Below are 17,804 nucleotides of genomic sequence, written 5' to 3'. Positions count from 1 at the left end.
ACATTCTAGACAAAAATGTGCTGCCAACAGTGTGGCAATACTCTGGGAATGGCCAGTAATACTTACACCTATTGGTCTGAAGATATGAATGTTCTACCTTAACCCTACTGAATATCTTTGAGATGAACTGGAAAGTCAGGTCAGGAAATATGAACTGCATCCACCTTATTAGAGAGAACTCGCCGGACATTTGCAGGATGAATGGAGGGAAATACCAGCTGAAATATATCAGATGTTAGAAAATATACCACAGAGAGTATCCAAAGTCATTAGGGCCAAAGGAGCCCCACTAAGTACTAACATACGGAAATGAATACTAGTTTTAATTCTTGCTCAGGTGTCCAATTACTTTTCGTAGGATAGTGAATATGGACACATCCTACTGACATGGAGAATGATAATTATGTCATTGCCCCAAGGCAATTTAAGGGTGCCCACCCACTAGCGTTTTTTTTACTGCGAAATTCGCAGTGTTTGTTTTTTTCTGCAGGGGTCTTTGGGCTATGGGACATGCAAAGCTAAAATCGCGATCGCGCAAAATCGCGATATCGCGGTAAATCGCGATTTTGCGCGATCGCGATTTTTACATTACAAGTCCCATAGACCCCCTGCAGAAAAAAAAAACCTGCGAATTTCGCTGTGAAAAAAAACGCTAGTGGGTGGGCACCCTTATACATTGCCTGGGGGCAGTATTTACTAAAACACACGTCAGGAGAGGTGACCGCTTAAGCAACGGACTGGTCAACTGATGCGCAAAACTTATTCGCTTCTCAGTTCCCAGGATTCATAGGTTTAATCTTACAATAATGTAAGTTCTGTGAATTACTACCCAGCTTCTCTGCCGGTGACGCTAACCATCGGCACGCTTACAGAGCAAAGCATCTTTACACAAACTGCATGAAGCAAACTCAAGATGGTGGTAAGCGTTCCCATAGCGTCTCAAAGCAAACAAACATCTTCCAAGGCAACTTGTTACAGTCAATTTAAAAATTAGCTGGAAAATAACCCCTAATGAAAACAAGCGGGATGAAAAAAGCGGAGCTGCAATGGTTCGCTTGTCATTGATTCACTTGGCCGGTGTGATTGGAAGTCTTCGGAGCCAGGAGTCTACTATTATTGTCACAAGCAATTTCTGTCACGGACAAAGCCGCACTGTTCTGGTTCCCAACTGTATAACATCATTCTCACTATTCTTCTCTTTGTCTCATATGAAATATGTTGTATTCTAATTACTTCCCTGATATTTTGTGGTTAACCACTTGTTGACTGCGGTTTCGTCCTGCCCTAGCAGAATGCATTACAGTTGATATGAACTAAAAGGGGTATTCCACCAATAGACGTTCGCAGCATGCCCCTCGCTAGAAATGTCTGTCGCCTTTCATTGTTCTGCTCCATTTTAAGAGCATTAGGTTGGCATTAGAGATGAGCGAGTAGTGCCTTAGCCGAGTATCTCCCCGCTCGTCTCTAAAGATTCGGGGGCCGGCGGCGGTGACAGGTGAGTTGCGGCAGTGAGCAGGGGGGGGGGGAGAGAGGGAGAGAGAGATCTCCCCTCCGTTCCTCCCTGCTCTCCTCCGCTGCTCCCTGCCCCCCGAATCTTTAGAGACGAGCGGGGAGATACTCGGCTAAGGCACTACTCGCTCGAGTAACGTGCCTTAGCGAGTATACTCGCTCATCTCTAGTTGGCATATTTTGGCATTTTTGTGCACGGCCTAAATTTGTGTGCGATATAAAGACGATAGAACCTATTCATTTCAATGGGCTCATTAACATTTGCACGTGCAAAAAAAGAACATTCTCTATTTTTCTGCATATTTGTGCACCAGGGGTCCCCATAGAAGTCAATGGGGGTGCGTTATTACCCAGGTAATACACAAGGAGATGGGTGAAAAACTGGGTAATACTGCGGGAAAAAGAACACATTAGCCATTCCAATCGGTGCGTCTTGTTTGCGGCGCGGACATGAACATGGCAAAAAGTATAGTATAATACACCAATGCACACGCAAAAAAGCGTTGGTTATTCTGCCCAGGCATGTGCAAATACGCTTATGCGCGGTCTGAGACCTCATGCAAACAAATGATTTTGCGCCCGTTTTTGTGTACAGAAATTCGTCCGCAGAAACTTCATACATTAGAATTCATTGACTTCAATGGGGTTCCTCTCATTGCTCGTTTTTCCGCGCACATTTCCGTCCGACAAGAAAATACGCGACATGCTCTACTTTTGTGCGGAATAGTGCATCAAAAAGCCCATTGGAGTCTATAAAATGCGCAAGAGCTTTGAACAAACATACATGGGAAACGTGGCTTTTCTGCAGCCAGCTGTCAGGACGCTATAAAGTTTGCAGCTTATTGCAGGGAAGGCACGGCATGACATTTTGGATATTGCTTAGGGGAATCTCCTTTTGGGACCATCCTTAATCGAGTGGGGATTGAATTGCTCATAAATTTCGTAGATCAGAGGCCGGCACTCTGGGACCCCAGAGAATGACCCCCCGAACCTCCTCCACCTTCTTTTCGGAACAAATCCGCCATCTCATGTGATTGCCAACATCTGCATGGCAGCTACCAAGGCAAAAGAACATTCTCGTGATCAGAAGACAGCTCCAACCTCTCTCACAGATCCAGAAAGTACCAGAAGCACCGCAGGATGGCGCCACGCCGGACTTGTTGAATATTTATGGGTGATTACAGTGGGCTTGGTCAATGATGGCAGCATGCCGCAGTGCTAGCGAAATTTTATATGTGCGCAAATGTGCAGCTATTGTGAATGAAAAAAAATATATATATATACTGCTATCCACGTAAAAAAAACAAACAGCTTGCTGTGCAAATATGTTGCGCAAGAGTGAGCGTATTTCCGCTTATGCTTGTGTGCAGGAGCCTTGACAAGCAAATTAATGTCAGTGCCAAATCCAGCTGGACAGCGGCAACACTCAAACAACCCCACTGACTATAATAGGTCCATTGAAGTGGTTTTCTGGGACTTAAAAATTTTTTTACTACTCAAAATGGTATAACATAAAGAAGTAATAGGTATTTACTACAGCGGCTCCATGTCCAGCACTGCAGCCCCGTTCCCGGTGCCCAGAGCCCGGAAGAATCGTCAGGCTGTCATGTGCCATTCATTGTGCACATGACTGCTCAGCCACTCACAAGCTGCAGCGGCAATTCTTTCATGACCACTGTGAATGGCTGAGTACTCACACACATATAGTATGGCATGTAACTGCCCACTGCTTCTTTATGTTACGTGCGGTGGAGTTCCAGCGCTGGACGGGGAGACGCTGTAGTAGGTGAGTATCCTATTCTTTATTTTACACCATCCTAAGCTTGTATTTTGTAGGTCCACGGAAACCCCTTTAAGTTTCCCTTCTAGTATATAACATTTTCTGCAACAGAAGATCCAAACAGAACCTCCGACACAGTTGTGAATAAGGCAGAATAGGGCCCAGTTATGTACCAATATAGAAATAATAAATACAGTGATGTCATAATACAGATATAAAAAGCACAGTGATGTCACAGTTACAAGTATAATAAGCAGTGATGTCACAGTTACAAGTATAATAAGCAGTGATGTCTGTGCTCAGGAATAATAAAGATAGTGATGTCCCACCACAGGGGAAATATCTCAAGTGGCGTAACATCAGAGTGATGTCACAGTACAAGGATAATAAACACTGAAGTCATAGGAAAAGGTATGCACACAGTGATGTCACAATACAATAATCATATAATATTATAATACACTGATGCTGCAGAAAGGATTATTGTCCACAGTGATGTCACAGTACTTGAATAATATGCTCAGTGATATTATGGAACAGGGATTGTAAACACAGTGATGTCATAGAACAAGGATTATATACGTAAATAGTTGTATGTGAACCCAGCTTCGCCCGAATTAATTTGATACAGGTGTTTACGTTTTGTTTGCATGGAAAATTTTATGAAGTCAAGGTTACTTTAGAGGAACTGAGGAATAAAATATGTATACACATAGAGGAGCATTAGATTCTCTTCAGGCTGCATGTACTGATGTCCCTCTGCAGAATGTGCCATCCCTCCCACTGTACTCACTTAGGACCTAAAGAATGCTCGCGCCAATTTCATGCTGGTACGACACCGGGAAGTTACATTACATAGGGGTGCCAATACTTTTGCACTTAGCATTGAATAATCAAGTTGTGACCCCTTTACTTTTCCTACTTAGGACCCAAAGAATGATTGTGCCAAATTTCTATATATATATGATGTCATGATACAAAGATAATATTACAGTTTTTGGCATCCTAGATCCCAAGTGTGTCCACAACCTTTGCACTTCCTATACATCGGGGTGTTAAACTCATTTTCACTGAGGCAACATGAGAATTATGGTTATCTTTTAAAGGGCAATTTGTAATTGTTAGGCCTTAGTCAGACGGGCGTTTTTAGCCGCGATTTGCGCATGCGCATGCGTCCGGCGATTTTATAAAACCATTGCTTTGCAATGGTATCGGACACATGAGCGCTTTTTATGCGCTCGTCCGATAAATTATAGAACAAAAAATCGCAGATTGCACCTATCTGCGATCTGCGATTCCTGTTCTCTTCTCTATATGCGCTCAATGGGGCCGGCGGCAGCAGCGCCGACCCCATTGAGAACATATAGAAGACAAATCATTCTTCTCTGCCACAGCTGTAACAGCTGTGGCAGAGAAGAACGATGTTTGCCCATTGAATTCAATGGAGCGGCAATACAGCCGCTCCATTGAAAGCAATGGGCTGCCGGCGTGCGCGGGGTGAATTGTCGGGAAGGAGTTAAATATATAAACCCTTCCCTGCAATTCATTCTAAAATGTGTTAAAATAAAAAAAAATTGTATACTCACCTTTCCGCTGCAGCCGGAGTCCAGCCGCGGCCGCTGTCAGTTCTCCTGAACTGCTTCTTGGCACTATTCAGCCGGCGGGGCTTTAAAATCCCCGCCTGCTGAATGATCTGCCTCTGATTGGTCACAGCCCTGACCAATCAGAGGCTGAAAACACTCACACACCCATTCATGAATTCATGAATGGGTGAGTGACTGCTGCCTCTCAGCGCTGAGCCAATCAGGGGCAGGTCTGACTCACATCCATTCATGAATTCATGAATGGGTGTGAGTGAGGCATGCCTCTGATTGGCTCAGCGCTGAGCCAATCAGGGGGCAGGTCTGACTCACACCCCCTTCACACCCACTGCAGGACGGCCGCACGGAGCTCCGGCTGCCGGAAGAAGGTGAGTATACAATTTTTTTTAATTTTAACACATTTTAGGATGCATTGCAGGGAAGGGCTTATATATTTAAGCCCTTACCGACAATTCATCCCGGGCTCGCCCGCAGCGCATTGCTTTAAATGGAGACGGCTGTATTGCCATCTCCATTGAATGCAATGCGCTGGACAGCTCCGGCCCGTTTCTAATGAAACGCGGCTAGGAGCAGATTTTCGGGCGATTTGCGGGTGACTTGCGCGCATCGGTCACGCGATTTGCGGATGCGCATCCGTCATGCTATCCGCAAATCGCGCGAAAAATCGCCCGTCTGACAAAGGCCTAAGGCTGTATTTTAAAGGATATATTAAAAATGGGGTGAGGAGAGAACAGACGGACCAGATCAATGTCCTAGTCTAGTAAAGGTATCGGAGAGGACCAAGTTGGCGTCCGCAAACCTGGTACCCAGCGACTGGCTGCAAATGAGTCCACAGTGCACTAGATGGTCTTCCCAGCACAGCTCAGGACCCCCTGATCTAGAAGAGGCTCTTCTGCGTCTGGACCTCGTGGGCCACATAAAATGACGCAGTGGGCCGAATATGGCCGCGGGCCTCAAGCTTGACCGATGTCACTTATAGTTATACCCCTGAGAACATACCCATGAATTTAGAAGAGCCGGACTGTAAAAGGTTGGAACTCAGGGAGTGTTTGCTACCCATTATACTTTCTTTCAAATAGCACTAAACTTAAAGGGGTTGTCTCACGTAATTAATTGAAATAACTATCTGTTCATTGGGGTCTGACGAATGGCACCTTGACTGATCATGATAATAGGGATCCCAAAGGTTCCAAAATGAATGGAACGGTGTGCTAGTTACAGAGTGCAGCAGTTCTGGCGATCAGCTGATCTGCGATAGTGCTGGCTGTCGGATCACTGCTTATCTTTTATTGATGACCTGTCCTGAGGATAGATCAGCAATTAAAAAATCATGGAAAGCCCCTTTAGGGCTCAGTCACACGGGCGTTTTTTCGCGCGTTTTGCGCATGCGTTTCGCGCATATATAGAACCAATAGTTCGCTATGATATCGGTCACATGTCCGCTTTTGCGAAAAATTATAGGACACGACGATTCGCAAATCGCGCCTATCTGCGTTCGCCGTTTTATGTGCGCACCAAAATCATTTTTTTCGCCGGTCAGACGAAGTTTCATGCGCATTTTGATGCGCACGGCGATTTTTCTCCGGTCAGACGGGCATTTTGCAGCGACGATAAACGCGGGTAGGTGCAGATTTTTCCCGCGATTTTTCGCCTCCGGTCACGCGATTTGCGCATGCGCATCCGACATGCGATGCGCAAATCGCGCGAAAAAATGCCCGTGTGACTAAGGCCTTAAAGGGAATCTGTCAGCTTGAACTTGTTGTCCAAACTGCAAATATGATGTTATAGAGCAGGAGGAGCTGAGCAGATTGAGATATAGTCTTATGGGGAAACATTCAGTATAACATGCATTTTATTCATTTATATCTCTGCACATTCTGAGCTGAACAGTCCAGTGGGCGGAGCCATCACTGATTGGCAGATACCTCTGTATGTACAGTCATACACAGATAGCTGCCAATCACTGATAGGACCGCCCATTGGACTGTTCAGCTCAGAATGTGCAGAGATATAAATGAATAAAATACAAGTTATACTGAGTCTTTCCCCATAGAACTATATATCAATCTGCTCAGCTCCTCCTGCTCTATAACATCCTGCCTGCAGTTTGGTTGACATGTTCGAGCCAACAGATTCCCTTTAAGTAAAAGCATTCTCTCTGTCTATCAATATGAAGTTCAATAGGAACTGTGTGATTCTGCATGCAGTAAGCTTCCCCTAAAGATGACTGTAAGCAACTAGATTTTTTTTCTACTTTATGGTTATGAAATGAAAAGAAGGGGAGTTTCTATAAACATGAGTTCTAACCTTTATGGAGATGTATTCTAAAATTAAAGGGCTGTCTAGCCCAAAACTATTAATGGGCTATCCTTAGGATAGGACATCAATAGCAGCTTAGTGGGAAACTGCTGCCTGGAATCAGCCGTTTGTTGCACTTGTGCATGAAGCACATGTGTGCAAGAAGCAGACAGCTCTGTTCCCACTGCAGTGGAAAAGCTTGGTATTACAGGCAAAGTTCAAGATGAAGTGAATGGGAACTTTGTATGTAATACCAAACCGGCCACTGCAGATGAAACAGAACTGCCTACTTTCTACAGAAATCATTTCAGTGCATGAGCGCAGCGGCCCTGAGAACAGCTGATTAGTGGGGGTCCTGGGTGGTGGACCCTCTCTGATATACTAACGATGGTCTATCCTAAGGATAGGCCATCAGTAGTTTACAACTGGACAACCTATTTAATGGAGACTGAGTTTTTGACCTATATATGTCGAAATAATCAAAAGGGCATTCATAGGCTCGCAAACGCACCTAAAATTCGCACATTGATAGCAATGGGAGCGGATCGCTATCCCCTCCTATGCCATTAAATGACAGCTGAGCACTGCCTGTGATTGGTCACAGCGCTCAGCCATTCAGAGGTAGCGCTTTCTGGAGGTGGGGATTTTCAATCCCTGGCCACCAGAAGACAGAAGAACACTGTTGGGGAAGGAGAGAAGAGCCGGTCAGCGCTTCTAGGTGAGTTACCTTTTTTCTTTTTCTACAGTTACGGATCATTTTCCCGCAGAGATGAAGAAATCCTCTGCCACAGCTGTCACAGCTGTAGCAGAGGATCACGATCTTCTCTGTAGGTCAATGGGGCCGCCGCAGCTGCTGCCAGCCCCATTGACCACAAGGTGACACATCCAGGGGTTTCACATCCAAGGAACCCCCTGCTGCAGCTGTCACAGCCGCAGCAGGGGATAGCGGGCACCACACTTAATGCGCGGATTTTGCCATCGTGTGACTGTACAACAAGTGTGAATTTAAAACGTGTCTGCTGCTTCGGACACATGAAATTTTTACACATGCGTTTTGCGTTTTTTTTTCACGCACCTAAACGTGCTCAAAAAACATTTGTCTGGGCTCAGTCACACGGGCGCCGATCTGCCTGTGTTTCTGGATGATAAGACTGCTCTGATATTGTGATCACTTACTTATATCAGCGTTACAATCACACAGAGAAAGTTTCATTCCATTCCAACAACTTCTTCTATGGGAGGGATTGTCTTTTCCAGTAAGAGTATGTAGGCTATAGAATTTTCCATTTCATATTGCATCATCTTGTATTTACGGTTAAGTTGCCCTTTAAACGACTGCATAGTAGCGGCTCTAGATGTATAGCGCAGCTCTCCGTGGCTGTATTCCAGGAAGCACAGCTGCTGTCAACGTTCCAGCTCTATTGCCTTGAGGAATAGCATCTATAATGTAAATCTAGTGTTTTTCTCCAAGTAAAAAGAGGCTGCGTCGGAGGGATTTCATGACAGTAACCCCAGGTGCCGGTGTCTGACACTTCACGCTTTCTTCGTTTTTTTTTTATATTATGGGAAAGAAAAATATTTCAACTGGTCTTTTGAAATATGATGTTGACAACTCTCTTTACTTTGCATACATTATACGTCTGGAAGACCAGGAGGAATTTAGAGGATTTCCAAGGAGGCTGTAGATTCTATGGAAAGGCTTCTGATGTGCAGAATGACACATCACTAATGAGGATCCATCTCAGAATATATATAGGGGGGGGAGGGTCTCCGATTTTGCTTACATGACCCTATGTCAGTGGGTAGATGAATAGAAGAATCTTTGTTGCTGACAATGAATGCAGAATAAATGGATATATATTAAATATTTATAGGTACACTTCACAAGAAACACCATATGAATATGTATTGTGCTATAGATTGACTACAACGGAGCATATGGGGCATAGAGATGCATATATTTGGTGGGGGGTTTACACCACTGGATGCCATGAACTAAAATATAAGGATATTTCTATGAAAATACGTGGGGGAAAATGTAAGAAATGAGAATAAGGCCTCATGCGCATGTTATGGGTACTTTCATGTCTTCCCCCAGTCCTACAGAACAGCCTATGGGAAAATGTATAAAAAAGGCCACACGTAGAGAATGTCGCGTTTTGTAAGGAAAAAATGCCAACGATCCAAAAAGTGATGAAATGCGCTATTTATATTGCTGTTTCGTTACAGCTGGGAAAATGCTGTGAAAAAAAAATCAGCATTGAAGAAAAAAAAATAGAAACCTACCGAAAAGGCGATGTTCACACGGGTGGATTTTTCACAGATTTTCTGTATGCCTGGCTGCATGAAAAATCTACATTTACAGTAGCAGCAAAGTTAATAAGATTTTCGAAATCTCGTTTACAGGCAGCCGGAAAAAAAATCACACCTACAGTAAATCCATGTAGAGATTGGAATGTGGAATGGATGTTCGATGCACAGCATGTCAATTATAGCGGCTAATATGCTGCAGATTTCGACCAATGGACTTCAATGGAGAGGCGGAAATCCACAGTGAGGGCTTCACACGGGTGTATTTGCGCATGAAATACGTAAAGAATAGAACCCACTGATTTTAACAGGTTCAATCCCATTTCCTTTTTTGCATGCATATAAAATAGAACCTGCTCTATTTTTGGGTGCATTTATGCACCAAAGGTCCCCATAAAGGTCTATGGGAGGTGCGCAAAAGTGCGCAAATGTGCGCGCAATATGTAGGGGGATGCGTGAAGCACTGCGTAATTGTGTAAAAAAAGAACACCTCTGGACCTCATTAGGCTAAATAGCCATTTAAATCACGGTGGGGTGTGTTCTGCATGCATGGGAACATGCCCTGTGTGCGCAAAAAAGTACAGTAAACTACACAGATGTGCGCAAATCAAGCTTGTTCATAGTGCAAATATGTTTGCACTGAAGTGTGCACATTTGCACATACGCCCGCATGAAGCTGCCCTAAGGGTATGTTCACACAGCGGAATTCATCATGGGGAATTCTGTGTGAATTCTACCTCTAAAATCCGTGTCTTTCTGATGTGGTTTTTGGCGCCGATCTATATGCAGAATTTTTTAAATCAGAATTTGTTAATCTGGAAAATCCAGGCGCCGAATCCTGAATCGGAAACGACTGTTTTCACGCCAAGATATGACATGTAACTTCTTGATGCAGAATCTTGCGGAAATGCAATTTTCTGCGTAAGAATTCCACATGCAGATTTTGCCCATTAAGGCTGGGTTCACACAGGGCGGATTTCCGCCGGGAGAACCGCGGCGGCTTTGAAGCGGCCCGGCCGCTTGCTTTTCAGTTGCGGCCGGCGCTCCATAGAGGAAAGCGCGGCCGCGACGAAAATAAACAAACAAAAAAAGTAAATAGACATGCTGCATCTTTTGAAACCGCTGCTGCGGCGGCCACAGCCACGGTTTCAACCGGATTTACCGCAGCGGATTAGCCGTCCCGTGTGGACGAGATTTCTGAGAAATCTCGTCCACATGGCTGGCTAATCCCGAGATTAGCGGCCGCGGGCGGATCTGCCGCCGCAAAACCGCGGCAAATCCACCCTGTGTGAACCCAGCCTAAGAGGACAAATTCTGCATGTGGATCTGGAACAAAAAAACGTAAAGAAGGTATGGATTTTGACGTGAATTTTAGGGCTTAATCAGATGGGCATGTTTTAGTTCCGTTATGTGACTGTGAAAATCATGGCCACACAACGGGACAAAATAAAACCATTGATTTCAATGGATTCGTTTCCACTATCGTGATTCTCATACATTAATACTAGATGCAAGAAAGACAGTGCACTAGCGCAGAGTTTGAATAGTAAAAAAAAAAACAGTTCATGAACTAATATGCTCCGTAGTAGTGAGCGTATTAGCACATGTGTAGTGGCCCGGTACAACGGGGCCCCTCCATAACTGTATGCATGCATTTGTCTATTTAATGTCCATGTATTCTATGTTACATGAATGTTGTGCATTGCATAGATACAGACAGCACTGAAAGGGTTAACTGTCTGGTATGTGAGCTGACTGTCTGGAAAATGTATCTGTTTGTTTGTCATGTGACCTTGTGAGATATATATGTTTGCAAGGTGTGTGTGAGATCTGGGTTGAAAGAATTCTGTTATGGAGAGTACAAGAGGACCACACAGGCACCTTCAGCCTGTGTGGCCCAGAATGTAAGAGGCGTAAAGGAGTCTACCGCCTGCCCTGTGACTTCCGTACCCAGGAGATATGGGCGGACCCTTCCCATGCTAGGAGTGAGAGAATGAGGAACGGCCATGCAGCGCACCCTTGTTTATCAAATGTGAGTGTTGACTGGTAGAGTGTTGGTAGACAAGACAGCGTGTTGCCGGGATCAGGACCCACAGATAACGAGACTGTGGTTTCTCCTGTTCACCCGTGAGTCCTCCCTGTCACACCACTTCGATGTGTTTGCACTGTTTTCCTCCTGGCATGTATTCTGAAGTTGCAATCAAGTTACTTTAAGTAAAGTGACCAGTCGCACGTCCGTTTCCGGAGACTGTGTCTTAAAAGAATCCTGTGTGCGTGTGGATTTACTCCAACAACTAGGAATGCTCCCACGGAGGCCGCGCATGGGTGAGTTTACTCCGCCATCCAGGAATTCCCCAGCAGCAAAAGAAACGGTGGTGTCACCCGTGATATAAGAGACTAAGGTAATCTATTATTGGGTTTCCCATTTATTAACCTGCCCTCGGCCCTTGGACATGTCACTGGTTACCTTCCGGGTGGGAGACAGGAGAGCCACCGTGACAAGGCCCACACTGTACCCTGCTGTCTCCCAGACAGTGGCCCGCTCCTCAGACGCTGCACATGCGTCTGTGTGTTTTTGCCCTCAGAGGCAGAAATCATGCAGAATTTTTCCAATGAATTCCGCCTTGTGAACACATCCTAAATTCGCACAAAATCTACAATATTAGCCGTGTATGTGGTACAGAATTTCCACAGCAGATTTTCTGCACAGAAAATATGCAGATAAGCACTTCTTCGTGTGCATGCACAAATACGCTTGCTGCTACAGAGCGTATTTGTGCATTAACCTGCCAAAAGCCCAGACTCACTACAAAATCTGCAACAGCAGCTGTGGATTTGAAAAGCCCCCCCCCCCCCATGTAAATATTCACAAATTTCACCAGTGGTTTGGATTTTGATGCGGTTTTCGACATGGAAATGATGCAAATTTTCTGCTATGGAAATTCCCCACCATTTCCGCTACATGTGAACATACTCTTAGGATACATTTATGCAGGTCAGGTTGGGCACGGATTTTGTGCAATTTTTCTGTTCCAATTTCTCTTTCAATTGAAACGGTGAAATCTGCTGTGGATCTGCATGAAAATGATTAACATTGGTTTTTTTTTGCATGGAAATGATGGGAAATCCACAGTGAATGTTAACGGAGACCAAACAGTGGATGTTAGCATAGTGAAACGGTGGGTGGTGCGTATCAGCAAAAAAACTCATTCATACGCAACTACGCTCTATACCAGCGGACATAGTTGTGCATACAGCCGTCTGAAACGGCCTTATACGGTTCCCTGGTTGTAGTTTGACAATTTGTGAGGATGAGCTGATCGAGACGCTCTTCATTTTCCAGTGTGACAGCTGTGTATGGCCGTCCCGAACGCGGCTTATCTTTCAGATCACTGTCGCCACTGTTGGAACGCGCCACCCATCGCTTCACTATTCTAACATCCACTGTTTGGTCTCCGTAAACATTCAGTAAGCATCACTGGATGTCAATTTTTTCAGCAAAGAGGAATTCAATTACACACTATTGCTTAAAACAAAAAAAAAGGGTTTAGTACCGTGATACCTTTTAATGGCTAACATAAATACATGATGTTCTAGCGAGCTTTCAGATCTCACAGGGTCCTTCATCAAGGCATAATGAAATAGATCCGAAGAGGTATGCATATATATACACACATACCTATGACAAGGCACAGACATGATGTGATTAATTTGCACCTAAAAGAATACTACAACAGAAATACAAAAATAGATGTGAAGATTTTATGGTCCCTGAATTAGTGTTAAGAGATCATCAGGTCAGCAGTGTTATAGATTTCTCAAACGAAAAAAGTGGTTTTGTACCATATTAGTCAGTAGAGCAAAGTGTGATTGTTCTCAGTAAGAGAAACCAAGTAATCCTGTAGATAGGATACCTTTTAATGGCTAACAAAAATACATGATGCTTATGCGATGGCACCATCCTGGCCACCATGGATGTGGAATCCTTATATTCTAACATCCCACACATATGGACTGACCGCCTGCCAGGCACACGTTGAGGCCAATGGGGTTGCCTCTGAATTGGTGTTACAACTCACAAGATTCATTCACACACAATTATTTCTTCTTTGGCAAAGAGATATTCCTGCAACTCACAATAATATGGGCAGTAAAATGGCATCGCAATATACCAACCTTTTCATGGCAAAACTGGAGAATGACTTTCTGGCCTCCTGCCCCAGCAAACCATTGGTCTACTTTCACTAAATTGATGATATAATCATCTGGACCAACACTGAACAAGAACTAATAAAATTCCATGAGAGATTCAATGCATTTCACCCCACCATAAACCTGACATTAAGCTACTCGTCTACAGAAATAAACTTTTTAGACACAACCATAAAAATTTCAAACAACTCAATACAGACATCCCTATATCAAAAACCAATTGATTGGTCCACATACCCCAGATAAGACAGTTTCCATCCTAAACACATCAAAAAGTCCATAGTCTACAGCCAGGCCATAAGATACAACCGGATCTGCTCCAACCCAACAGACAGAGAGGACTATTTACAGAATCTCAAAAAAGACATTCTTAAGGCCGCCTGCAGACGAGCGGGTCGGATCCGGCAGCGAGAATTCTCGCCGCGGGACCCGACCCGAGAGCCTGCAGGGACGAGCGCGTACTCTCCCGCGCCTGGCGGCCCCAGCTCTTTCATGTGCCGGCTGCGGCGCAGCCGGCGCATGCGCAGACCGGAGCCGGCGGCCGGGTGAGTGCGTGCCCTGCACAAAAATAGGACATGTCGCGGTTTGTTTGACGCGCGAGATTTCACACGGCCAAACCGCGGCCATCTGCATAGGAGTGTGTATTGTAATGCACTCCTATGCAAACTTTCAGTGGCGGAAATCCCGCGGCGGGATTTCCGCCCGTGTGCAGGCGGCCTAAATCAGGGCTACCATCCCACCTTAATTAATGACCAAATCACCAGAGCCACCAGGATACCCAGAAATCAACTACTCCAATAAATGGAAAAAGAAAAAAATGGACATGTGCATAAAAAAGGAACTTTATCCCTGTAGGGTAAGGAGCTGCAAGACCTGCTTACATTTACTGACCACAGACAGGATACAAATCCCTAAAACACAACAGGACTATAAGATCCCTGGGACATTCAGATGTTCCATGTCCAATGTTGTGTACCTGATCCGCTGCAGTAAATGTCCTGTTGGGGCTCTTTATATTGGAGAAACCGGACAAAAACTGAAAGCGAGAATGAGGTCTCATTGTTACACAAATAAACTGAGAAAGACACAATTCCCTGTGGCGGAGCATTTTTCTAGTCATGGACACAACTTGGAAGGTATTAAAGTTATTACATTGAAAGGCAATTTCAGATCACAAAGCCATAGAAGAATGTGGAAAGACAAATTTATAACAACTTTTGACACTTTCAACAAAGGGCTAAATTCTTCAAAAGGATTTATGTGTGAATGGGAAGTATGAGAAATCTATAACACAGATAACACTGCTGACCTGATGATCTCTTAACACTAATTCAGACCATAAAAGCTTCACATCTATGTTTGTATTTCTGTTGTAGTATTCTTCTAAGTGCAAATTAATCCCACCATGTCTGTGCCTTGTCGTAAGTATGTGTGTATATATATGCATGCCTCTTCTGATCCATTTCATTATGCCTTGATGAACGACCCTGTGAGATCTGAAAGCTTGTATTAACATTGTGTATTTTTGTTCGCCATTAAAAGGTATCCTATCTACAAGATTACTTGGTTTCTCTTACTGAGAACAATCACACACTTTTGCTTCATACACACTTTATTGTCAGATGCCATTTTGTCAGACTTCCCCTCCGCTGCCATTTGTCACATGGCAACAAAATTTACCGAATATTGGCAGGAAGATTCAAACTCTATTGCCGGACTGCCAACTTCTGCTTCTAACATTGTGTGCCAACATAATAATAGGAGGGCTTCCTATTGGAGCGACCCTCATTGTACATGTGGATTTACTTCAGATTTTGTTGCGGATTTGCCATAGATTTCACCCTGTCACTTGAAAGGGTGCAATCTGCATTGAAATGGTTTAATTTCTTTAAATGTCATCTCCTCTGCTTGTGCTGTAATATGCTGTGGTTCTTGTGCCACTTAGCTTTATGAACAAATTGCTACAGGAGGCACAGAAAGCTGTGACAGTGGTCAACTGTACTACGGACTGTGCCTCCAGGTACTGGCGCTGTGCTCCATGCTGAAACCCAAATTGCACTACGTCCGGACGCTACCCATTGTCAGAATGTAGTGTGAAGTGGCGTCAGACCCAGGGGTCTGTATTAACTATGGAGGGCACAATCACCTTGTCCTGAAGATGTTTTTGGTGAGAAAACCTCTTTAATGGGATATTCTGACTACAGGCTGGACATCCAACTGAAAACTATCTTCTGAATATGCTCATCCCAAACTCCTAAACAGCGTTTTATGGCACTTCTGGACCTCTGATCACCACTTTAATGAGAACTAATTCAGCTTCAGTACACATCTCAAAAATAGTTTATTTTAAAGGTATGCAAACCTTCACAAAATGCATTGATATATAATGAATTTTTAAATATCCCAACATAGCCTTGTGCCCATATCTGCAATATGTCTACTCCTGAACTACTTTGTTTGTTTATAGAAATGGTCCATTCCATAGCGAGTGAAAGTCCGCTGAGTCCTAGCTACCAAAGACCACCCAAGTTAAACCTGTGTCTGGAATCCAGCAAACCACTTCTCATATTATACACGGAGCTCAACGTAATGCACTCACCAAATATACACTAATCTGTGGTATTTATACCCAGAATTACCTGGGGTAGTAGAAAGGTTAATATGAATAATAATATATTCATAATACCATATTGTAATATGCAAAGAAGAATTTATATATATATACAGTATATATATATATATTTTTTTTTTTTACATAAACTGGCCATGACATAAAATAACAGTTGAATGGAGGTTAAGGGTATTCTCTGCTTTGGAAATCCCTATTTGTTAGAAAGAGTGCTTGAATACAAAGTGTCCCTTTGTTTGGAATCCCCAGTGATCAACTATAATTTTGTGGAAAGTGCTCAATTTCCCTGCAGTGCCTCCAAAGGGAAAATGAGGCATTACACAATGCCATTTCTTTTTAATAGGTGTTGTGTAGGACAAGACTAGTGACATCCTTCAGAGGATACATAATTGATAAGGGCATATGGGGGAGATGGAGAGAGGGAGCCCAGTGATGTTTGGTTTCTCCCCCTTTTCTAGTGTCAGAAATTGAACAGGGAACCTCCTGCACTCCAGATGGTGGTTCTCACTACTGAGCTATCCAGCCTGTGGGCAGTTCCCTTGAATAACTCTCAGCCTTGTTTCATGATCCCAGTTACCTAGTTCCTGCCTCCTGGTCTGAACCAGTCTCTGTAATGATTGCACTTCCTATAAAAGCCTATCCCTGACACTCCCTCAGTGCATGCTTTTTCTTTTCACAGCACAGTTTGATCAAGCTCCACTTGCCTGTTCCTCTGCTGTTTCTGCAAGACCTTCAATTACTGACTTCTGGTTTCCCTTCCGACTACACTATTCACCTCATTCATCTGTACTGCAAACCGAGACCTCCTGATACTGACTTCTGGCTTTCCTACTGACTACGCTATTCGCCTCATCCATCTGTACTGCAAACGGAGACCTTCCATTGCTGACTCCTGGCTCCAACCCAGTGCCTGCAATCGCTACACCTAGTGGGTGGTTGGAACCAGTGCACTACTCCCCTCTCTAGAGAAGCCAAATTGCTTGAAAACAAGATAGAAAATATCTTAAAGGGAACCTGTCAGCACCTTTGAACACCATAAACTATGAGAAAACACAGGTTCCGGAGCTGCTTTTATACTCCCTGGGAACCGTTCCAGCGCTGTGCTCGAGAAATCAGTGCGCACATACAGCGTTACTCTTTCTGTTCAAAAGTATTTTATTTGCATATTTTGAAAATAAAAACATACATTTGTCATACGTGTGTAAATTTAATGCAATGGAAATAAATGTATTCTCTCACCAAGAATTTGGGTATGCTTCTATTTTTTTTCTCCTAGACAGCTGTTTACTATCCAAACATATCAACAATTATACCAAGACAAGGACAATACTGACAGATAATGAAACAGGGGGTAGGTGGGGACGGTATGGGGGGGGGGGGGGGGGGGAGGCAGCTAATTCAATGGAGGGCAGGTTGGAGTGATAATGCCGGTCTCGGGAGAGAGCCACACCCAGGCCTTGGACTC

This window comes from Eleutherodactylus coqui, chromosome 8 (genome assembly GCF_035609145.1).
Source record: "Eleutherodactylus coqui strain aEleCoq1 chromosome 8, aEleCoq1.hap1, whole genome shotgun sequence".
NCBI classification, from domain to species: domain Eukaryota; kingdom Metazoa; phylum Chordata; class Amphibia; order Anura; family Eleutherodactylidae; genus Eleutherodactylus; species Eleutherodactylus coqui.
The sequence above is the reverse complement of the archived record's forward strand: the minus strand, read 5'-3'. Positions refer to the sequence as shown.